Here is a 26,282-nt window from a genome sequence, read left to right on the forward strand (position 1 = left end):
CTCCACCAGGATGCTAGTCACCAGACTCGTTCTAAAAGCTCCTGTCGCTAGGCGAACGCCACGGTGGTGCACTGGGTCGAGTAAACGAAACGCTGAGGGCGCCGTCGAACCGTACACCAGACTCTCATAGTCAAGGAGGGATTGAACAAGGGCTCTATAGAGATCCAGTAGCGTAGAGCGATCTGCACCCCAGTTGGTGTTGCTCAGGCAGTGGAGAAAATTGAGGTGCTGCCAGCACTCCCGCTTAAGCTGACGAACGTGAGGTAGCCAAATCAATTGGGCGTCAAAAACCAGTCCTAAGAATCGATACGTCTCCAAGGCAGTGAGTTGATCATCATTAAGATAAAGTTCAGGTTCCAGGTGTGCAGTACGACGCCGACAGAAGTGCATGACACGACTTCGCGGCTGAAAACTGGAAACCGTGGGCTAGAGCCCATGACTGCGCCTTGTGAATGGCTTCCTGTAGGCGCCGCTCAGCATCTCCAGTACTGGAGGAGCAATTCGAAATGCTGAAGTCATCCGTATACAGATAAGGGGAGACCGACGACCCCACAGCAGCTGCTAAGCCGTTAATGGACACTAAAAAGAGAGATACACTCAATACGGAGCCCTGTGGAACGCCATTCTCCCCAGTACGGGGAGAAATATGGGAGGCACCAACTTCGACACGGAAAGTACGGAGCAAAAGGAAGTTTTGGATAAAAATCGCGGGTGGGCCCCGGAGACCCCACTCATACAATGTGGCAAGGATATGATGTCACCAGGTCGTGTGGTATGCTTTACATAACTAAAGAAAAACGGCAACCAGGCGTTAGCGTCTGGAAAAGGCTGTTCGGATGACAGACTCGAGGGACACAAGATGATCAGTGGTAGAGCGACCCTGGCAGAGCCCAGTAGACCATCTGACTCCAAGACCCAACCCAACTGCCGACACACCATACGTGCCAGCAGCTTACAGAGAACGTTGGTGAGGCTGATGGGCCGACAGCTATCTACATCTAAAGGATTTTTACCACGTTATAGCATCAGAATGATGGTGCTCTCCAGCCATTGCGATGGAAAGACGCCATCGAATCAGATCCGGTTGAAGACGACAAGGAGATATCGCTTGTAGTCAGACGAGAGATGTTTAATCATCTGACTGTGGATCCGATCTGGCCCAGGAGTTCTGTTGGGGCAATGTGTAATGGCGCTGAGGAACTCCCACTCTGTAAATGGGACGTTATAAGATCCACTTGGCGTGTTGTGAACGAGAGGACTTTCCTTCCCATCCGCCGTTCGAGGGTACGAAAGGCGGAGGGGGGGGGGGGGCAGGGGGGGCGTGTAGTTCTCCGGCGCAGAGGCTCGAGCATAGTGCTCAGCAGAGGGCTCAGCAATCGCGTTTGCGTCGGTAGGGAGAGCGCCATTGATGTTAATGCCAGGGGCACCTGTTGGGGTCTGGTACTCAAAAAGACGTCTGAACTTCATCCAGACTTGAGGAGGTGACGTATGGCACCCAATGGTCGACACATACCTCTCCCAACGCTCCTGTTTCCGTCGTTTTATAAGCAGGCGGAAGTGGGCAGGAAACCGCTTAAAGGCTATTAGGTGTTCTAGCGAAGGGTGCCGCTTATGTCGCTGCAGAGTTCGCCGATGGTCTTTAATTGCCTCAGCGACTGCCGGCGACCACCAAAGGACTGTCTTTCACCCGGGGCACGCTACAGAAATGATCGTTGTAATGACCTGTTCAATCACAACATCGATGGCATCACGTGGGGAGATTCAAAGGTGACAGAAGAGGTGAAGGCTACCCAGTCCGCCATCTGTGTAGGCGTCCATGGGCCTGATGTCGGGGGGGTGACAGGAAGATGGGGACATGGTCACTACCACACAGGTCATTATGCGCTCTCCAGTGGATAGATGGGATAAGTCCTGCAAATTGATAGTAAATACCAGGAGCCACACTGAAATGTGTGGCGGTCCCAGTATTTGAGAGGCAGAGGTCGATTTGGGGCAGTTAGTTTGCTACATCTCTGCTACAGCCAGTAAGTATGATGCTACCCCACAAGGGGTTATGTGCATCAGAGTCTCCCAAAAGCAGGAAAGGCTTAGGGAGATGATCAGTCAGTGCAGCCAACACATTCAGTGGTATGGCACCATCTGGAGGGAGATATACATTGCAGACAGTTATTTCCTGCGTTTTCGATATCCTGACAGCCAAAGCTCCAAGAAGAATTTGAATGGGGCACAGGTTCACTACATACTGAGTTCAGGACATAAATGCAAACTTCACCTGACACTAGTATATTCGCTAAGGTTTTTGTAATACCCATGTAGCTGCGAAGGGCAGGGGTCCACATTGCCTGGAACCAGGTTTCCTGGAGGGCAATGCAGAAAGCAGGTGTAAAGTTTAACAGTTGCCATAGCTCACCCAGGTGGTGGAAAAAACCGTCGTAATTGTTCTGGAAGATGACGTCATGAGACTGGGAAGGCATCAAACACTCAATGAGACAGTCTACGCCTCAGGGTCTTCTGCTGCAATCGACTTATTTCCTGAACAGGCTATGTCCATTGTGTCTGAGGGTCTGGTGAGATCTAGGTCCTCAGCAGAAGCCTGAATCTCCACATCCTCAGTCGCAGAGCTTGTAGGCAGCGGTGGTGTGGGTGCCACCACAATTATCTTGCTCTTGGGGGTCTTCTTTCTGGATTTCTCTCACTGATAATGCGTTTCACTGACTGGGAGGGCTTCATTGATTCAGTCTTTAGGAGCTATCTTTCCCAGTAGCAGAAACCTGGGAAGGGAGTGACCCAAGGGACTCCTCCTTGGCGACAGGAGGAGCTGAAGAAGGCTTACGCTTCTCTGACTGAGAAGTGGGGAGTAGTGTCCCTGATGGTTTGAGGGACAGTGCTCCCAAGGTACATGGTGCGGGAGCAACAGGGAGGGAAGTGCCCCCCAACAGCAAGGGGGCAAGGGGGCAGGTGCGTTCTTGCAGCTCTGAGAGCTGACTGGAATTCGCAGAACTTATGGGGCTACAACTGTTCCTGTAGCGGCAGCATAAGAGAAGGCCATAGTCACAGGATGTAGGCCCTCAAATTTCATCTTAGCCTCAGTGTAGATCAGTCGGTGCAGGGTCTCCTATTCCATGATTTTCATTTCTCACTGTAAAATCCTACAGTCTGGTGAGCAAGGGGAATGATGCTCTCCACAGTTGACACAGATGGGAGGTGGGGCACGTGGAGTATTGGGATAAGATGGACATCTGAAATCTTGACATGTGATGCTGGAAGTACAGTGGGAAGACATATGGCCAAACCTCCAGCACTTAAAGCACCATATTGCGGAGGGATACATGGCATGACGTCACAGTGGTAGACCATCACCTTGACCTTCTCGGATAATGTCGAAGGCCAAGATGAAGGCACCAGTGGCAACCTGATTATCCCTCAGACCCTGATGGACGCGCCACACTAAATGAACTCCTCGTCGTTCTAAGCTGGCGCGCAGCTCGTCGTCAGACTACCAAAGAAAGCCTCTGTGGAATATAATACCCTGGACCATATTTAAGCTCTTATGAGGTATGATGGTAACGAAAACATACAAGCGAGTAATGCCTGTGACTGGGCAGAGGATGCAGTTTTTTATAAAGATTGACCCTGACCGCATTTTGGACAAGCTCTCCACCTCCACAAACTTGTTCTCTCCATGCTCTACAAAAAACTGAGGCTTTATGGAGACAAAGGTGTTCCCATCGCTGCAATACTTAGCCTGGCATTCCTCCCGCTTAGAGACCGCTGGCGTTTGGTCGCCAGCGAGTGATGACGTGGTAAGCTTCATCGCGGTCATCCGCCCTGATGCCACCCACACCGACCAGTGGCCCTCCCGACGGTCGCCACCTAGCCGCAGCAAAGGCCACCTGGCAGGATGGTCATTGCCCAGAGTCCCGATGCCTCATGGTGATGGGCATCTACTCCCTGGCATGCGTGGGGAGTTAACGGCGCAGGCATCAGCAGAGCGATCCCTGTGTAATCAGGAAGCTACAACCAACAGGGTACATGGCGGCCCGATCACAACGAACTGGCTGCCGTGTTGGAAATGAGGTGCAATGGATTCCATGATCATCGTTGGCGCAGATAACGACACTGCGTAGTGGGTGGAGGAAAACGCACCCAGTATGGTGTCCTCGCTCAAGAGATGGAGGATGAGCAGGACTGCAATGCTACGACGAGAAAATGCACGATGGACATGATGCACCAATTGGCTCGCTCTTCGGGAAAATTTTGAAAAATGGAGGTCAAACCTTACAGGGGACCATCACACGAAGGCCGCCTCTTATGGCAGGCAGGAATACCTCGGACCAGCCAGCCGCGGTGGCCGTGCGGTTCTAGGCACTTCAGTCCGGAACCGCGTGACTGCTACGCTCGCAGGTTCGAATCCTGCTTCGGGCATGGATGTGTGTGATGTCCTTAGGTTAGTTAGGTTTAAGTAGATCTAAGTTCTATGGGACTGATGACCTCAGATGTTGAGTCCCATAGCGCTCAGAGCCATCTGAACCATTTTTGAATACCTCGGACCAATTCTAAACCCCGGGCCCGCAGGGGGGAAGGGTTGTGGGCTAGGCGACTGTTCAAATCTCGCTAACACGTATTCCCTAGTCTATATATTTTCATCACATCTCCGTGAACCGAAGGTAGTTCACTTCTGTGTTTCTCATTTCCGTAGCCTTCGGGTGTGACATGCAATTTCCTTACAAGCGCCACGTTTAATTTATATGACATTTGAGAGGCAATATAATGAAAAAAAAAACCGCACGTTCAGTTTAATGAAGTTGCAGAAAATTTCATTTGTTATTTTACTACTTACTATTTGTAATCGAATTTTCAAGGACGAGGGACAGGCTTGGAAAGGCCAACTAAAACGTCGATAAATCATGATGCAAATGACGTTTTTCATAAACAGTAAGATAGTAAGTCACAATGTACCAGACCAAAAGGATTTTGTGTTATCACTAGTCGGATATACTCTCGACATCACACGTTGCAAGATGGTATTTTTCAACTTTATGTATGTATCACATGCATATGTACGTCTTTTTCTTCGTTATATTACCGCTCGAACGACATTTAAATTAAATAATATGACCAGTGATGAAAACAATGATTATTAAATTTCAGTGGGAGTCCAACCGTCACATCATATACGTTCGTCTTACGAAACTCGAACGCTAATCCTTGACCACCAGAACTCAAACTCCTGGCATCTACGTACAGATACATAAGCCACATAATAGACGCGTAAAACTTCTCATGCGATTATCTCGTAATTTTCGGAGTAGTGCAGCTTGTTACGTGAACATTATGGCCTACTAGCTGTACAAAGTTCGAAGTAAATCTGTGACCCCAACGCCGTGGCCTTCTCTTGTGAGTGTAGTATCATCTCCTAAGCAAATACTATTTCCGACTGCAAAGCGGTCTCCGTGAACCGAAGGGAGTGCACCTCTGTGTTTCTCATTTCCGTAGCCCTCCGGTGTAACACGCAATTTCCTTACAAGTGCCACAGACATTCGAATTTCGTGCAGAATGTCACTGGCTTGAGAACAGCTAGCAGAACGTTTAACGTAGGAACTTCTGTTTGCGGACTAAGCTTCACTACAGTTTTCCCTCTTACATATCAGCTTTCAAGGTGTGTTCTTCAGAAGGGTTCTCAATTTTAAGAACAATGGGAACAGTCCGATCACTGACAACAGCCATAATTTCAGAATTACTGTAAAAGTCTTAGACACAGCGCTGCAGTTATGCCGATTTGGAGAACAACTTCTTTTCGGCTGTCCGTGATAATATTCGCTACTTTTCCCTATTGTGAAAGATTTATTTTCTGACGTTTCAGCCGATATTCGTCACGTTACTGCTTTGCGTGTGTTGTATGCGTCCGTGCCTGTTAGAGTTGGGTGACTTGCAAATGAGCTGCAGCAAACGTGGATTCTTAAGTTCAGATAACGATCTTCTTTTTAACCTGGCGATCGGGATATTTTCGCTTTGTCCACCTTTTCTGACACGCATAAAGTGATTTATAGGTATTACATATTCATGACAAACGACATTTGCGTACAAAAGATGACCTAATGTGAAAAATCGTGCTAATAAATCAGCTTTTAATGCCGAAGTAAAGTATGCTTTCTTTGCGATGTTTTTCAGTCCGAATTAATTTTTAGAAGTGTCCTCCGCCCCTGGCGGAGTCAAATGCATACCCTCTGGTAACGTGACAGCCAACATCAAAGACAGTGGAAAGTAAAACGGTTCATTTGAATAAATTCCGTCTGTTTTTCAAGAGGAACCGAAAATGACGCGGGGTGAACACGCTGTTATGGAACTAGACAGTGGTAAGTACGATGGATAGTCATAAAAGTATATTTATCATCACGCGAAAATCAAGCTGCGACCAGGCAACTTATTCATCTGCATCTACACGATTACTCTGCAGTTCACAATTAAGTGCCTGGTCGAGGGTTCATCGAACCACATTAAAGCTACTTCTCTGCCGTTCTACTATCGAATAGCTCACGGAAAAAACGAACACTTAAATACTTCCTTGAGAGCTATCTCTTTTTATATTATGATGATTGTTGTGGTTGGCAGGAGAGGCAACACCGTTTGCTAAAGGAGGCCGAAATGCACGCGTTTTAGCTCACGCAGGCTGGCGTGAGGTCTGGAAATTAGAATTTAGAAAAACGGGCGTAGCTGGTGGAATACTTAACTTTAATCCATTAATGATGAACGTCGCTCTTGACGGTTCATGATTCACAATACCAATAGTAACTAAATATGGCGCCTTGCTAGGTCGTAGCAAATGACGTAGCTGAAGGCTATGCTAAACTATCGTCTAGGCAAATGAGAACGTAAGTAGGCAGGGAACCATCGCTAGCAAAGTCGGCTGTACAACAAGGGCGAGTGCTGGCAAGTCTCTCTAGACCTGCCGTGTGGCGGCGCTCGGTCTGCAATCACTGATAGTGGCGACACGTGGGTCCGACGTTTACTAACGGACCGCGGCCGATTTAAAGGCTACCACCTAACAAGTGTGGTGTCTGGCGGTGACACCACAATGATCATTTCTCCATATATGGATGGGCCCTAAGAAAATATTTTCACAGTCGACTGAGAAAGTTGGTGATTCAATTTTATGAAAATATCTTGCCGCAACGAAAAACGCCTTTGTTTTAATGACTGCCATCTCACGTCGCATATCATATCCCTGGCACTCTCTCTTCTATTTCGCGATGATATAAAACGAACTACCCTTCTTCGAATTTTTCGACGTCCCCCGTCAATTCCATCTGATGTGGATCCCACATTGCATAGCAGTACTTCAGAAGAGGGAGCAGAAACGTGGTGTAGGGAAGTCTTATCAAACCTGTAGCATCTTCTACGTGTTCTGTCAATAAATCGCAGTCTCTAGTTGCTTTCCCCACAACATTGTCGATGTGATAGTTGATTTTAAATTATTCCTAATTGTAATCTGTAAGTACTTTAGATTTGTGTGATTTATTATGTGCCGGAAATTTAACGGATTCCTTTTAGTACTCATTTGGATGACTGCACAATATTCGTCATTTACAGTCAATTGCCACTCTTCGTACCATATATATATATATATATCTTCTCTAAAGTATTATGCAAGTGATTTTTATCGTCCGATGACTTTCCAAGACGGTAAATGACAGCCTCATTCTCAAAAAACCAAAAGGGTTGCTCAGATTGTCTCCTATGTCGTTTATGTAGATTAGAAACAGTAAAGATTCTGTAACACTTCCTCGGGGAACGACACATATCACCAGTTTATTTATTTATTTATTTATTTATTTGCACGTCAGGTTTCGTAGGACCAAACGGTGGAGCAAGTCTCCGAGGTTAGGGAACGTGTCAGTACATAAAATTACATCAAAGTAGTAACAGATAAAAATAAAATGTTTATGAACCCGACAAAAGTCAAACCATAAGTTTAAGTAAACGCGATAAACAGTACAACAAGAATCGCCTTAATTTTTCAGGGAACTTCTCAACGGAATAGAAGGAGTAAAACATGAGGAAACTCTTCAGTTTCGATTTGAAAGCGCGTGGATTACTGCTAAGATTTTTGAATTCTAGTAGTAGCTTATTGAAAATGGATGAAGCGGTATACTGCACACCTTTCTGCACAAGAGTTAAGGAAGTCCGTCCCAATGCAGGCTTGATTTCTGCCGAGTATTAACTGAGTGAAAGCTGCTTATTCTTGGGAATAAGCTAATATTGTAAACAAGAAATGACAGTAAGGAATATATACACTGAGAGGCCAATGTCAGAATACTCAGACTCGTTAGTAGGCGTCGACAAGAGTTACACAAACTTACACCACTTATTGCTCGAACCACCCGTTTCTGAGTCAAAAATATCTTTTTAGAATGGGAAGAGTTGCCCAAAATAAATATCATACGCCATAAGCGAATGAAAATAAGCAAAGTAGATTAATTTTCGTGTCAAACGAACTCTCACTTCAGATACCGTTCAAATAGAAAAAGTGAAAGCATTAAGTGTTTGAACAAGATCCTGAACGTGGGCTTTCCACGACAGTTTACTATCTGTCTCAACACCTATAAATTTGAACTGTTCAGTTTCACAAATCATTTGCCTATTCTGTGAAATTAAAACTTCGGCTTTTGTTGAAATGTGTGTTACACTGTAAAAACTGAGTTTTACTGCGATTTAGCGTTAGTTTATTTCTACAAGCCATCAAGTCAAGTCATTACCTGCACTTTTTGAAACCGAGCCAATGTTGCACAGAACATCCTTTACTACCAAGCTACCGTCATCAGCAAACAGAAATATTTTGGAGTTACCCGTAATACTAGAGTGCATCGCGTTTATATAAATAAGGAACAGGAGGGGCCTCAACACTGATCCCTGGGGCACACCCAACTTGACTATCCCCCACTCAGACCTCACATCACAGCCATTCTCAACATTGTGAATAATGACCTTTTGTCGTCTGTTGCTAAAGCAACAGGTGAACCAATTGAGAGGTACTCCCCGTATTCTGTAATGGTCCAACTTCTGGGGCAATATTTTGTGATCAACACAATCAAACGCCTTAGTTAAATAAAAAAAATATGCCTAGCGTTCGAAACCTTTTGTTTATCCAATCAAGTACCTCACAGAGAAGAGAGAATATAGCATTCCCAGTTGTTAAACTACTTCTAAAGCCAAACTGTACATGTGAAAGAAAATCGTGTGATTTAAATGATCAATTATCCTTACATACACAGCCTTTTAAATAACATTAGCAAACACTGATAGCATAGAAATAGGTCTAAAATTGTCTACATTATCCCTTTCCCCCTTTTTATAAAGCGGCTTTGCTACTGAGTGCTTTAATGCTTCAGGAAACTGACCATTCCTAAAGAAAAAATTACAAATATGGCTAAATACAGGGCTAATACGTGCAGCACAGTACTTTAATATTCTGCTACGCACTCCATCATAACCATGAGAGCCCTTAGTCTTCAGTGATTTAATTATTGACTCAATCTCCCCCTTGGCAGTATCACAGAGGAGTATTTTAGACATTAATCTCGGAAAGGCATTTGCCAAGACAGCTGTATGATTTCCTGTAGACACTGAATTTTTGTTTAATTCACCAGCAATGCTCAGAAAATGATTGTTAAATACTGTACATATATCTGATTAATTAGTAACAGACTTTATATCATCGAACTTGAGCTGCTGACCAAACACTTCCTTCACAACTGACCATATGGTTTTAATTTTATCCTGTGAAGTAGACATTCTATTTGCATACCACATACTCTTTGCCTTCGTAATAACATTTTTAAGCACCTTACAATACTGTTTGTAAAGGGCTACTATAGCTCGATAGTGACTATTACTAACATTTTGATATAATTCCCGCTTTGTTCTATATGATATCCTTATCCCACTAGTCAACCACCCTGGCTGCCTCTTACTGCTAGTACCCTGTTTAGAACGGTCTAATGGAAAGTAACTCACAGAGCAAGAGAAACGTGTTAAGGAAAGCATTATATTTATTACTATGTTACCAGCACTATAAACATCCTGCCATCCTTGTTTCCTGACAAGGTTTAAGAAACTCTATTGCTGTTGGATTAACTTTCCTACATAGTTTGTTATTCAACATGACATTAGTTTGAGTACAAAAGCTTTTTAGTGTTAAAATTTGTGCTTCATGGTCTGAAAGTCCATTCACCCTTTTACTAACTGAATGCCCATCCAGTAACGAATAATGAATAAACATGTAGTCTATGGCTGTGCTACTGTTCCCCTGTACCCTAGTTGGAAAAAACACAGTCTGCCTCAGATCATATGAATTTAAGAGATCTACCAACAACCTTTTTCTTGCACCATTATACACAAAATTTATATTGAAGTCACCATATATAACTAATTTCTGGTACTTCCTACAAAGGGAATCAAGAACACTCTCCAGCTTGAGCAGAAATGCTCTACAGTCAGAATTAGGGGACCTATAAACAACAACAATTAGAAGTTTAGTTACACTAAATTCAACTGCCGTTGCACAACATTCAAATATCTGTTCAGCGCAGTGCCGTGATACGTCTACGGACTCAGAGGAAATACAGGTTTTTACGTACATAGTCACTCCCCCCCCGTCCCGCAAGGAACTCCTTGAAAAACAGTCAGATAATCTTCATCCTGGAAAAGGAAGCCTCTGAATGGTCAAATTATTTAAGGGGTGCTCCGATATATGGATAATTTCAGAGCCAACATCTATATGCAGGTCATTAACTTGATCCCTAATACCACTTATAATTTGATGAAATATGCTGATTTCTTCTCTACTGGAAAATATGACATCCTCTGAAGGTGAGCTCTTGGTTAGAGGGACTACATTTAGGCAGGTATACCTATTAGCTGACTTCAATATAAAAGATGCGCAGCTCTAACTACTACAGGTATTTTTCCATGAGTGATTCCACCACCACCCACTACACTATCACCTATAAGCTTTGCTAGCCTCCCCTTCCCATACCCACTGACGTGCAGGCCATGTGTTGTGAAACCCGATATACTGATAGACCCACCCGATAGACTGATAGACCCAACTGGCACCACTGAAATGTGACCTGTGCTCTCTTACATCAGCGGCCTCTCCAGCGCCATGTTAACGCGCCTAACAGCCGCAGTAAGGTGAGGCCGATCATGACGCTGAAACAGTTGCACGAAATGCACATTAGTGCCACCAGTTTAAGTAGCTATCTTTACCAGGTCACCACCTACATAATTTTCCCCATCCCTATCAAGTGTATTCCCTGCTCCATCCACTATCACTACCTGATCCTCCTTTGTAAAACTCTTACATAACTAACCTGTGCTGTCAGACACCTGAGCTAAGCCTGCACTAGGCTTCACAATGCTGGTGACCTGGTACTCACTCCCCAACACTTCCTGCTACTGCTGGCCCACACCTCAACCGTGTGAACCACCTAGTAGCAGAACCCTCTTCTTTCTGTTAGATTTTGCAGCTGACCTCGGCCTCCTACCTGCTGAGGACTGTTGCATGTTTCCTACATCTCCATCTCCAAGAGGCTTAATTCTGACAGTTGGTCAAATCTATGGCATATACGCAAAGTAAAACTGTCTCAATACCTCCTCCTCCTAGCTGCCTTCTTACCAGCTGCCCGTTCCCATTCCCTACCACCCTTCACCCTCCTCAACCTATCTAGTTCCTGCTTTGCGCGTTGCAACTCCACCTGAAGGGCACAGAGCTTAAGCTCCTGCTTGTCTATCAACTTATTTCTACTACAGATTCTGCATTCCCAGGAGAGGATCTCGCTAGAATGCCCACTGGTTTACCCACTGCATTCCCCTCAATGAAAATACTTTGAACAATTGCCACACCGTAACCCACTACTCACAAACCTACGACAGATCCCTCACTTCTGATTCACGGTAAAATTTTACAGTTACTGAAAAAAAAACTATACGTCTACGTTACCTAAGTTCAGTTACACCAATACAACTATTTATAGTAACAAGGGCAGTCTCGAAATTCTCTGTCTACTAAGAAAGCAACTACTTGTATTAATATTACTACACCGCAACTAATACCAATACCAACAAACTCCTCAAAATTATTAGCTAAAACCAAAAATTCAAGCGGCCACTGAACTGGAGTTGAAACACTGAATGAAAATATACTGAAATGTTTCATTAGAAACAATAAGAAACATTAGCTGAAAACTACTGCACGAAATTTACTAAGCATCTTCAACGCACATAAAACTCTACTAAACACCGCGAGAGAACGTTTCCGAAAGTTTATTAAATCATTATTTTGCCACAAACAGCACGAAACTCCACTGAAATCTATTAAATTTAATAACTGTAAAACAGTGCACAAATAACTTTATCAGTCGTTAGCTTTATAATCGCTACAGCTGCAACTGCACGCCGGAAAATGTAAACACACTACTGAGGCGTGAGGCTTGGACGAACGACATAAACACTCACGAATAAAAGACCACTCGAATGAATAACACAGGAAAAAAGACTGATATTAATGAAAGTCCACTAATAAGTTACTTTTACAGCAAATATTAACACAAATAACCTTTAAAATAAGTAACTGAAGACTAAAACTTTACAAAATTTTGACCAGCAATTTCAACAGCAGTCCAGCACACGTGACGTCACACCACGTTTTATTTGATGATTTTCCGTCATTTACTGCGAACTGTGATCTTTATAACAAGAAGTTACGAATCTGGTTGGTTGGTTGGGTGTGGGATTGAAGGGACCAGACTGCTAAGGTCATCGGTCCCTTGTTCCACGATAAAATCACACGAAATAAAAACTGTCAGTCGTTAAAAACGGAGAACTGAGAGAAGGGACGACACAATACAAGAAAGGCAGACAAAGACCAGACAAACGGAACTAAAATCGCACCGAGTGTGAAGGTGGTTGGCCGACCATGAAAATAAGGAAAAGTCAACCACCAAATGACATTAAAACCCACAGTTTAAAACCACAGGCCAAAGGCCCAAGTCAATACAGGAAATAAAAGGACAAACACTCAAATCATACGATAAAAACCCCCTGCCCGAATAAAACTCAACACGAGGTCCGCCATAGCATCGTCATCACATAAAAGGGCAGGGAGGGTATCAGGCAGCGCAAACGTCTGCCTGAGTCCTGTTAAAAGCGGGCAGTCCACCAAAATGTGGACCACCGTCAGAGCTGCCCCGCAGCGACATAGCGGTGGGTCCTCCCGGCGCAACAAATGGCCGTGCGTCAGCCACGTGTGGCCAACGCGCAGCCGGCAGAGGACGACAGAGTCCTTCCGAGAGGCCCGCATGGAGGAGCGCCACACACCGGTCGTCTCCTTCACCGCCCGAAGTTTGTTGGGCGTGGGCAGGGTGCGCCACTCGTCACCCCAGGCACCAAGCACTTTCTGGCGCAAAAGCGACAGGAGATCACACTCCATAAGGCCGAGTTCCAGAGCCGGTGAACTCACTGCCTGTTTAGCCAGCGTGTCAACCCGCTCATTGCCCGGGATGCCGACATGACCTGGGGTCCAAACAAAGACCACGGAGCGGCCGCAACGGGCAAGAGCATGGAGCGACTCGTGGATGGCCATCACCAGACGGGAACGAGGAAAGCACTGGTCAAGAGCTCGTAAACCACTCAGGGAGTCACTACAGATGACAAAGGACTCACCTGAGCGGGAGCGGATATACTCTAGGGCGCGATAGATGGCAACCAACTCGGAAGTGTATACACTGTTCCCGGGTGCCAGCGACCGTTGCTCACAATGATCCTCTAGAGTAAGAGCGTAACCAGTGCGACCAGAGACCATCGAACCGTCGGTATAGGTCACGGCAGATCCGGGAAACTCGGCAAGGAGAGCAACAAAGCGGCGGCGGAGGGCCGGAGGAGGGACCGAGTCTTTCGGACCCTGTGCCAAATCCAGCCGAATGCATGGTCGGCGCACACACCAAGGGGGCAGACGGAGATTGGCCCGGAAAACAGGCGGGAGAGGAAAAAACTCAATCCCACACAGTAGAGCCCGGATGCGAACCGCGATCGTACACCCTGACCGGGGCCGCCTGTCTGGAAGATGGACGATCGAGTGCGGGAACAGGAGACGGTAGTTGGGATGCCCTGGCAAGCTACAAACGTGGGCAGCATAAGCGGCCAGAAGTCGGTCGCGCCGGATCCGCAATGGAGGAACACCAGCCTCCACAAGTAAGCTGTCAACAGGGCTTGTCCGAAATGCTCCTGTGGCGAGTCGGATCCCGCAGTGATGGATGGGATCCAGCAATTGCAACGCTGATGGCGACGCCGAACCATAAGCCACACACCCATAATCAAGGCGGGACTGGATCAGCGCTTGATACAGCCGGAGAAGGGTGGACCGATCGGCACCCCATCCGGTGTGGCTAAGGCAACGGAGAGCGTTTAAATGCCGCCAGCATGTTTGTTTAAGCTGCCTAATATGAGGCAGCCAAGTCAGCCGGGCATCAAATACCAGTCCCAAGAACCGATGCATCTCTACCACAGCAAGAGGTTCACCGTCAAGGTAAAGGCGTGGCTCAGGGTGAACCGTGCGACGCCGGCAGAAATGCACAACGCAGGTCTTAGCGGCCGAAAACTAGAAGCCGTGCGCTACAGCCCACGACTGCGCCTTGCGGATAGCGCCCTGCAGCTGGCGCTCAGCAACTGCAATGCCAGCGGAGCTGTAGTAGAGGCAGAAATCGTCTGCATACAACGAAGCTGCGACGGACGATCCCACCGCCTCAGCGAGCCCATTGATCGCAATTAAAAACAGGGAGACACTGAGGACAGACCCTTGTGGGACTCCGTTCTCCTGGACCCGGGAGGAACTATGGGACGCAGCAACTTGCACGCGGAAGGAACGAGACGACAGAAAATTCTGAATAAAAATCGGGAGCGGGCCCCTAAGACCCCACTCATGAAGTGTGGCCAGGATGTGATATCGCCAAGTCGTATCGTACGCCTTCCGCATGTCGAAGAAGACGGCAACCAGATGTTGGCGGCGTGCAAAGGCTGTACGGACGGCAGACTCTAGGGAGACCAGATTATCGACGGAAGAGCGGCCTTTGCGGAACCCACCCTGAGACGGAGCCAGAAGGCCTCGAGACTCGAGGAGCCAACTCAACCTCCGGCTCACCGTACGTTCTAGCAACTTGCAAAGAACGTTGGTGAGGCTTATGGGGCGGTAGCTGTCCACCTCCAGCGGGTTCTTGCCAGGTTTCAACACGGGGAGGACGATGCTTTCTCGCCATTGAGACGGGAACACACCCTCAACCCAGATGCGGTTGAAAACATCTAGGAGGCGTCGCTTGCAATTCACAGAGAGGTGTTTCAGCATCTGGCTGTGGATGCGGTCTGGCCCAGGAGTCGTATCAGGGCAAGCAGATAGGGCACTCTGGAATTCCCAGTCGCTGAAAGGAGCATTGTACGACTCCGCGTGGCGCGTGTGAAAGGAAAGCCTCCAACTTTCCAACCGCTCTTTCCGGGAGCGGAAGGCCAGTGGGTAATTCGTAGATGCGGAACACTGAGGAAAATGCGCTGCTAACCGGTCCGCATCGCGTCGGAGTCAGTACACACCACTCCATTCAGCGAAAGCCCAGGGACAGAGACAGGCGGCCGATAGCCATGGAGTCGCCTAATCTTAGCCCAAACCTGCGATGCAGAGGTACGGACGCCAATGGTGGAAACATACCGTTCCCAGCACTCCTGCTTCCGTTGGCGAATAAGGCGTCGGGCACGGGCACGGAGCTGTTTAAAAACGATGAGGTTCTCCAAGGACGGGTGCCGCTTATGGCGTTGAAGAGCCCGCCGGCGATCTCTAATCGCCTCTGCGATCTCGGGCGCCCACCAAGGCACAGTCCTCCTCCGAGGGGACCCGGATGAACAGGGAATCGCAGAAACGATGTCGGTGGTGACCGACTGAACCACTGCATCAATGGTGTCAGGGGAAGGAGGTGCGATAGTGGCGAGAGAGGAGAACAAGCCCCAATCAGCCTTATTCAGAGCCCATCTGGAGGGGCGTTCAGAAGAGTGACGCTGTGGTAGTGACAGAAAGATGGGGAAATGGTCACTACCACATAAGTCGTCATGGACACTCCAGTGGATGGATGGTGAAAGTCCGGGGCTGCAGATAGAAAGGTCGATGGCCGAAAATGTGCCATGGACGACGCTGAAATGTGTCGGCTCTCCCGTATTTAAGAGGCAGAGGTCAAGCTGCGAGAGAAGAGTCTCGACATCTCTACCCCGGCCAGTAATCGCGGCGCTACCCCACAGGGGGTTATGGGCGTTAAAGTCGCCCAGTAACACAAAAGGAGGAGGCAGTTGTGCTATCAATGCAGCCAACACATGACGCGAGACATCACCATCTGGCGGAAGATACAAACTGCAGACAGTAATAGGCTGAGGCGTCCACATCCTTACAGCGACAGCCTCTAAAGGTGTGTGAAGAGGTACACATTCGCTGTAGACAGAGTTAAGGATGTAGACGCAGACTCCACCAGATACCCTCTCATAAGCTGCCCAGTTCTTGTAATAACCCCGATACCCACGTAGGGCAGGGTTCGCATTGCCGGAAACCAAGTTTCCTGTAGGGCAATGCAGAGGAAAGGGTGACTGCTGATGAGTTGGCGAAGCTCAGCAAGGTGGTGGAAAAAAGCGCTGCAGTTCCACTGGAGTATTGCTTTGTCCATGTCCGAAAAAGGCGTGAAGGGACCGAGGAGGCAGATCACGCCACTGGGTCACCTGCTGCCACCGATGGAGGACCAGTACAATCTGCTTCCATGGCGTCTGAGGGTCCGGCGAGATCCAGGTCCTCAGCGGACGCCCGGATCTCCACCTTATCCCCGGACGCAGAGCCTGTAGGGAGCAGTGGGGTGGATGCCACCGCGTGTTCCTTGGCCTTAGAGGTCTTCTTCTTCGTCTTGTCTCTCTGGTCCTTGGGTTTCATTGGCTGGGAGGGCTCCAGCGAGTCAGTCTCCGGGACGGAGGAGGAGCGGGAAGCCCTGCGATCAGCCGCTGGTCTGCTTTTCTTCCATTGGCTGACGTCACCCTTCCCAGAGGCGGAAACCTGGGAAGGAAGGGACCCAAGGGACCCTTTCCGTGCTATTCGAGCAGGGGAAGTTTGAGGCTTCCCCAGCTTAGAAGTGGGGACTGATGTCCCCGATGGTTGGGGGGTTGCTGCTCCTGAGGCAGGTAGTGCAGGAGCAGCAGGGAGTGAAGTGCCCCCCACCATCAAGGGGGCAGGTGTAGCATTCCGGCTCTGAGAGGTGGCAGTCTGAGGGAGAGCTAATGGGGCCATAACAGTAGTAGCCGCGGCGTAAGAGGCAGGCATTCGAACAGGATGGAGGCGTTCGAACTTCTGCCTGGCCTCAGTGTATGTCAGGCGGTCCAGGGTCTTATACTCCATGATTTTGCGCTCTTTCTGGTAGATCCTGCAGTCCGGCGAGCAAGGTGAGTGGTGCTCTCCGCAGTTTACACAGATGGGAGGCGGAGCACATGGAGTATCGGGATGTGATGGGCGTCCACAATCTCGACATGTGAGGCCGGAAGTACAGCGGGAAGACATATGCCCGAACTTCCAGCACTTAAAGCACCGCATCGGGGGAGGGATATATGGCTTGACGTCACAACGATAGACCATCACCTTGACCTTCTCAGGTAAAGTATCACCCTCGAAGGCCAAGATGAAGGCACCGGTGGCAACCTGCTTATCCCTTGGACCACGATGTACGCGCCGGACGAAGTGAACACCTCGCCGCTCTAAATTGGCGCGAAGCTCGTCATCGGACTGCAATAGAAGGTCCCGATGGAATATTATGCCCTGGACCATATTAAGACTCTTATGGGGCGTGATTGTAACCGGAACATCCCCCAGCTTGTTACAATCGAGTAACCGGCGGGACTGGGCGGAGGACGCCGATTTGATCAAAACCGAGCCCGAGCGCATTTTGGACAAGCCCTCCACCTCCCCGAACTTGTCCTCTAAGTGCTCGACGAAGAACTGAGGCTTCATGGATGTAAAGGATTCACCATCAGCTCTCGTACACACCATGTAGCGGGGCGAGTATGGTTCTCTGGCATCCTTAGTCTTTCGTTCCTCCCATGGTGTAGCCAGGGAGGGGAACGATTTGGGGTCATATGTAGTTGCGTTGTATTGAGCCCTGGAACGCTTAGAGACTGCTGGCGGCTGGCCACCAGCAAGAGATGATGTACCACGCTTCATTGCGGGTCATCCGCCCTGATGCCACCTACTCCGACCAAGGGCCCTCCCCACGGGCGCCACCCAGCCTCAGCAACGACCACCTGGCAGGATGGCCATTGCCGGGAGTCCCAATGCCCCAAGGAGATAGGCATCTACTCCTTGGCATACGTGGGGAGTTAACGGCGCTGGCATCAGCAGAGCGATCCCTGTGTAGTCAGGGGGCTACAACCAACAGGGTACATGGCGGCCCCACCACAACGGACTGGCTACCGTGCTGGATTTCAGGTGATGTAGTCCAATATCGTCATTGGCGCATAAAGCGGCACAGCATAGCAGACTGCAAGAAACCGCACCCAAGAACAAATCCACGCCCAAGAGATGGTAGGTGAGCGGGACTACTAAGCGATGACGACAAACCTGGCTAGAGATGGTAATGCTTGATGGACACATCGCTCCTTGTAAGGCGCCCTTCCCCAATCGGCTCGCTCTTCGGAAAATTTAGAAGGATGGAGGTCAAACCCGTTAGGGGACCATCTCACAAGGCCAAAACGTTTGAGACTCCTTTTAGTCGCCTCTTACGACAGGCAGGAATACCGTGGGCCTATTCTTACCCCCGAACCCACAGGGGGGGTTACGAATCTAGTCGCACAACTGAACGGTACTCCACAGACACACAATTGGATTAGCAGTTTCTCGTGCGGAACGGTGTACAAATGCCTTTACGAAATCTAAAAATACAGAATCAGTTTGACAACCCCTGTGAATAGCACTAATCACTCCGTAAGAATAAAGAGCTAACTGTGTTTCAAAAGAATGATATTTTCTGAATCCGTGTTGACTATTAGTCAATAATCGTTTTCTTCGAGGTAATTCATAATGTTCGAACCCAATACGTGTTCCAAAATCCTACTATAGGTGGACGTTATTGATAATCCTGCTTCCTATCTTGGCTACTGATGTGACTTGTGCAACTTTCCAGTCTTTAGATATGAATCTTTCGACGAGCCAGCAGTTGTATATGATTGCAAAGTATGGAGCTATTATATCAGCATACTCCGAAAGGAACCTGACTAGTATACAGCTTGGACCAGAGGTCTTCCCTTTATTGATTTAAGCAGCTTTCATACACTGAGGATATCTACTACTAAGTTGTTCATATTGGCAGTTGTTCTTGATCGAATTCTAAAATACACTCCTGGAAATTGAAATAAGAACACCGTGAATTCATTGTCCCAGGAAGGTGAAACTTTATTGACACATTCCTGGGGTCAGATACATCACATGATCATACTGACAGAACCACAGGCACATAGACACAGGCAACAGAGCATGCACAATCTCGGCACTAGTACAGTGTATATCCACCTTTCACAGCAATGCAGGCTGCTATTCTCCCATGGAGACGATCGTAGAGATGCTGGATGTAGTCCTGTGGAACGGCTTGCCATGCCATTTCCACCTGGCGCCTCAGTTGGACCAGCGTTCGTGCTGGACGTGCAGACCGCATGAGACGACGCTTCATCCAGTCCCAAACATGCTCAATGGGGGACAGATCCGGAGATCTTGCTGGCCAGTGTAGTTGACTTACACCTTCTAGAGCACGTTGGTTGGCACGGGATACATGCGGACGTGCATTGTCCTGTTGGAACAGCAAGATCCCTTGCCGGTCTAGGAATGGTAGAACGATGGGTTCGATGACGGTTTGGATGTACCGTGCACTATTCAGTTTCCCCTCGTGTTGAGCAATTCGGCGGTACGTCCACCCGGCCTCCCGCATGCCCACTATACGCCCTCGCTCAAAGTCCGTCAACTGCACATACGGTTCATGTCCACGCTGTCGCGGCATGCTACCAGTGTTAAAGACTGCGATGGAGCTCCGTATGCCACGGCAAACTGGCTGACACTGACGGCGGCGGTGCACAAATGCTGCGCAGCTAGCGCCATTCGACGGCCAACACCGCGGTTCCTGGTGTGTCCGCTGTGCCGTGCGTGTGATCATTGCTTGTACAGCCCTCACGCAGTGTCCGGAGCAAGTATGGTGGGTCTGAGACACCGGTGTCAATGTGTTCTTTTTTCTATTTCAGGGAGTGTATTTACTACTTATTTGCTGAACTGATTTCGGATAACCGTATTTAGTACCTCTGCTTTAATAACACTATCATCAGTGACATTAACATTACCATTGCTATTACATCTGACATTGAAGTTAGCCTTAAATTTCGAGCTCCTGTAAAACTTCGCCAATCTTGGGGGATTTTGCGCTCTTTAAAATTTAGAATGCTTTTTTCGCTGCTTCTGGAACAGTGTTCTGACTAGTGTTAAGGACATCAGTGATTGTGTTAGACTTTCCGTACATATTCATCCTTAAACGTGACACATTTTTCACGACAGATGATGTGGTGGAATCTTTCTTCGAGATGTCTACAGTCTAGCTTTTCAGGAAATGTTACACTTTGAAACACATTTGTTTGTCGTTCTGAAAATGACTTTCACGCAGTGGTTTTTTCATCCAAGTAAAGCGAAACAAGTGATAGTGTGCTTTGTCAGTATAATACTGGGACGAGGCAATATTCAATAGCCCAAACAACTGCACAGAAAACTGGGGCGTTGTGAACAAAAACTTTCTTGGAGAGTTTCCCGCGACGTATCATCTTGACGGTCTCCCGTAACCTCGGCAGCAGATTTCGATAGTACATTCTTGGTACTTATTGCACCTTGCTACCGTATTGTACCACCTCACCACGACAGTGTCTAAAGCGCTCCCTAGACGATCAATAACGTTGCATAGTAATATTGTACAGTATTATTGATTTCGCACTGGGCTGGTCAGTAATGTTGTACAGTAATGTGATGGTTTAGAGTGTTCAGAATGATGGATGATAAAGACGGTACTTCTGTGATATTTGCTCTTCTTAGTTGCAAGCCGAAAAACAAAAGATGATGGATGAAAAATTGGTACTAGGAGCGCCAAACATTCACTCACGAAAACTTGCCGAGGGAACTGAGTTTGAACGAAAAAAGATCATAACTTTTTACGTATTGATGGTCCAACATTTGATATATTACCAGATATAGTTGCCCCGAGATCAAAGAGCAAAACACTACAATGAGAGACCAATTCCGACAAGTCAGTGTTTATCTGTTACGGTACGATACTTCTTTCGTTCCTCATATTTTAGAAAAATTACCCTTAAGGAATTAATTTCCTTAACACATCTTTTTAGACTGTGGGATATAGTTCTCTGTATTTCGTGAGCAAAACCGAATAGCAATCATCCTTTATTTCCTGTTTTTGTAATTATCTGCCTTCACGATCCACAATACTGGCATTGATTTATGGAGTTCAATGCACTTTTAATAAAAACGCTAATTCTCCTAGTTTTGTGCTCATTTTCAACTTTCCAAACCAAAAGGCGATAACAACACCAACAACAAAAAGCGAATACAAATATGCACAGAGGCCGTAGCAAGCCAAAGACAGTCAAGGGTATTGTCAGTACTACTTATAGACTGTTCAATATTTCCGGACAGCGCAATATATTTCAAAAGTTTTTGATGTTCTCAATAACATTGAGCAATCTCTGTATCTTACACCTAAACGTTTAATATTATTGCGCATCAGGAAAGGTTGCAAAATATTATTGACCGTCTAGGGCGTGCTTAGAATTACTGAGCATGATATTGCCCAACGATGGCAGGTTCTTCGTCTTTTTCAACCGCGGTGAATCCACGTTTTCACTACGTGCATTGCTCCTTTGGTTCGGCGTCATCTTAACACACGAAATATTTTTCCATGGCGATTAGATGCCTAAGGAAGTCATCGGAATAGGCTTGACGCAGCTGCAAGATTTTCGCTGCTGTCTTAGGGCTTTTTGAATGGGTTTGAGCAGTCGCAAAACCCATTGGGTGAAGAGCTTTGTCGTAGTCAAAATGGCTTTCATTCTGATGAACTCGATACGTGGCTGATTTTTATTTCTTGCGCCATCTTTGCGTCTCTGATCTCCCGGCTTTTGGTCCCCACATCCGTGGTTACCGATTATTCATTCATTGTCTGCCACTTCGTTTCTTGTCGTTTACTTGTCAGATCACAAACGAAGCATCTGAACCAGCTAACCACTACGTCATACGATGGTGTATACATGCTGTATTTTTCCGCATCTCAGAAGTGATTGTTGCAACGTTGCTCCCCCAAATGCAGGAAACTCTTTATCCCACGATAAACCATTTTGTCAATACGCTACACCATCCTGTTCTGGTTTCTCTAGCGAAGTGACGCTGTAAGTGGCGTGGGGATTTGAATATGTACCAGATTTTCAGACATGTGTCTTTGGAATCAATTACGTAAATTTACTTTTTCGAGGTGGTAATTAAAATTTCGAAATTGGGGCAGGAAATTCATCTTGATTAGGTAAAAGTAAGGACAGAAATAATGGCTGTGAAATGATTTAGGGAGACCACTGAAGCTCTAAGTTAGGAAAGGAGACTTGACCGAGCGGTTCTAGGCGCTACAGTCTGGAACCGCGCGACCGCTACGGTCGTAGGTTCGAATCCTGCCTCGGGCATGGATGTGTATGATGTCCTTAGGTTAGTTAGGTTTAAGTAGTTCTCAGTTCTAGGGGACTGATAACCTCAGAAGTTAAGTCCCATATTGCTCAGAGCAATCTGAACATTTTTTTAAGAACTTGAACCACCGTCCTCTCAAATGTTGTAATCTGCGCTAACTCGCTTTAGTATGCGACTCCTATCTACACAGAAAAGCACCAGTCCGAGATGGCAGGAAAAGTCATGTACGTAGATGTATGTGTGAATCACGAAAATTTTGTTTTGTTTCTGCGTTCCAACAGTTCAGCTGAAGGTGGCCGAATAGAAGTAGCACCAACATCCTTTACTAACTTTAATAGAATTATAAAAACTAAAAACCAAAAATGTAATGTTATGTTGATGCAACTGCAAACAGAAATATGAAAGATGATCCAATTTATTAAGTCATATATGCAATGCATCACTTGCACAGGAATTTTTTTCAGGCCGCTTAAAATATGTAAGCGTCAAACGTCTTCGTAAGAAAGGTGACAAGACAAACGTAAACAGCTATCTTCCAGTTTCCTAACTCACCAGTTTTTCCAAAATATTGGAAAAAGCAATGTGCTCGAGAGTAGTCTCACACTTAAGTGGATACAATTTACTTAGCATAGTACGTTTTGCATTCCAGAAGGGTTGGTCGACTAAGAATGGTATTTATATGTTCACTCATCAAATAGTGCAAGCCTTAATTAATGAATTCCTACAGTTGGTGTTTTTTTTGTGATCTTTCCACGGCGTTTGATTGTGTAGCTTATATTACTCTCCTAGCAAAACTTAGTTCCATGGAACTGATGACTTTATGCACAGCTGGCTTGAATGATACTTAGCAAAAAGAATAGAAAAGGTTGTGCTGAGTAATTCAAACAATCTTGGAAGGATAAACAATTTTAGAGATTGAGGAGAAACCACAAAGGGTTTCCGTGAGGGTTTAATTTTAGATCCATTCCTATCTCTCGCATACGTGAATGAGCTTCCACTTAACATTCAACAAGCAGAATTCTCACTCGTTGCAGACGATACTAGTGTTATAATAAACCCCTTTAGAGAGAAAAGAGCAGAGATGGTAATGGATACTTTCAAGGGAGTTTATAGTGGTCCTCAGAAAACGGGCTCGCCTAAATTTGGAAAAAAACGCATTATATTCAGTTCTGTACAACAGGTACTCATACCAACAACTGATGTAGCACATGAGCAAGAGTCAGTAAACAGGGGAGAATGCTCCAAACTTTTGGATGTACGTTCTTGAACTGGAAGAATATGTTACTGAGCTTCCCAAACAATTAAGTTTAGTTACTTTTGCTTTCGTGTAGCTACTAATCTTTGAAACAAACGAATTGGTCTTCTTACACATTTCACATATTTCCACTTAGTAATGCCTTATGGAATAATTTTCTAGGGTGACTCATCACTCAGAAAGTAATGATTATACAAAAGCGAGTAATAAGAATATCATGTGGAGTTCATTCATGGAAGTTCATTCAGGAGTTCACTACACTCAGCTGGCGGCTACACGGGTAGCGGAGGCTGTGTGGCGTGGACTGGGCGGTTTTTTAGGTTAGAAGGCCTCGGGAAAGTGCGGGATGGGCAGCAATGTCAAAGGGTGCTTGGCAATTACAGGACGTGCTTGGATCAAGGAACAGTCGGAATTATAGTTGTAAATTGTTGTAGTTGCGCTGGAAAAGTCCCTGAGCTTCAAGCGCTAATAGAAAGCACAGAAGCTGATATCGTTATAGGTACAGAAAGCTGGCTAAAGCCTGAAATAAGTTCTGCAGAAATTTTTACGAAGTCTCAGACGGTGTTCAGGAAAGATAGATTAGGCAGAATTGGTGGTGGAGTGTTGGTGTCTGTCAGTAGTGGTTTATCTTGTAGTGAAGTCGAAGTAGATACTCTGTGCGAATTGGTGTGGGTGGAGGTTATACTTAACAGCCGAATTAAGTTAATAATTGGCTCCTTCTACCGACCCCCAGACTCCGATGATACAGTTGCGGAACAGTTCAGAGAAAGTTTGAGTCTCGTAACAAATAAATACCCCACTCATACGGTTATAGTTGGTGGGGACTTCAACCTACCCTCGGTATGTTGGCAAAAATACTTGTTCAAAACCGGTGGTAGGCACAAAACGTCTTCCGAGATTGTCCTAAATGCATTCTCCGAAAATTATTTAGAGCAGTTAGTCCACGAACCCACGCGAATTGTAAATGGTTGCGAAAACACACTTGACCTCTTGGCCACAAACAATCCAGAGCTGATAGAGAGCATCATGACTGATACAGGGATTAGTGATCACAAGGTCATTGTAGCTAGGCTCAATACCATTTCTTCCAAATCCATCAGAAACAAACGCAAAATAATTTTATTTAAAAAAGCGGATAAAGTACCACTAGAAGCCTTCCTAAAAGACAATTTCCATTCCTTCCGAACTGACTATGCGAATGTAGACGAGATGTGGCTCAAATTCAAAGATATAGTAGCAACAGCAATTGAGATATTCATACCTCATACATTGGTAAGAGATGGAACGGATCCCACGTGGTACACAAAAAAGGTCCGAACGCTGTTGCAGAGGCAACGGAAAAAGCATGCGAAGTTCAGAAGAACGCGAAATCCTGAAGATGGGCTAAAATTTACAGACGCGCGAAATTTGGCACGTACTTCGATGCGAGATGCCTTTAATAGGTTCCACAACGAAACATTGTCTCGAAATTTGGTAGAAAATCCGAAGAAATTCTGGTCGTATGTAAAGTACACAAGCGGCAAGACGCAGTCAATACCTTCGCTGCGCAGTGCCGATGGTACTGTTATCGACGACTGCGCCGCTAAAGCGGAGTTATTGAACGCAGTTTTCCGAAATTCCTTCACCAGGGAAGACGAATGGAATATTCCAGAATTTGAAACACGAACATCTGCTAGCATGAGTTTCTTAGAAGTAGATACTTTAGGGGTTGCGAAGCAACTCAAATCGCTTGATACGGGCAAGTCTTCAGGTCCAGATTGTATACCGATTAGGTTCCTTTCAGATTACGCTGATACTATAGCTCCCTACTTAGCACTCATATACAACCGCTCGCTCACCGATAGATCTGTACCTACAGATTGGAAAATTGCGCAGGTCGCACCAGTGTTCAAGAAGGGTAGTAGGAGTAATCCATTTAACTACAGACCTATATCATTGACGTCGGTTTGCAGTAGGGTTTTGGAGCATATACTGTATTCAAACATTATGAATCACCTCGAAGGGAACGATCTATTGACACGTAATCAGCATGGCTTCAGAAAACATCGCTCTTGTGCAACGCAGCTAGCTCTTTATTCGCACGAAGTAATGGCCGCTATCGACAGGGGATCTCAAGTTGATTCCGTATTTCTAGATTTCCGGAAAGCTTTTGACACCGTTCCTCACAAGCGACTTCTAATCAAGCTGCGGAGCTATGGGGTATCG

This window comes from Schistocerca gregaria, chromosome X, assembly GCF_023897955.1.
Source record: "Schistocerca gregaria isolate iqSchGreg1 chromosome X, iqSchGreg1.2, whole genome shotgun sequence".
Lineage (NCBI taxonomy): Eukaryota > Metazoa > Arthropoda > Insecta > Orthoptera > Acrididae > Schistocerca > Schistocerca gregaria.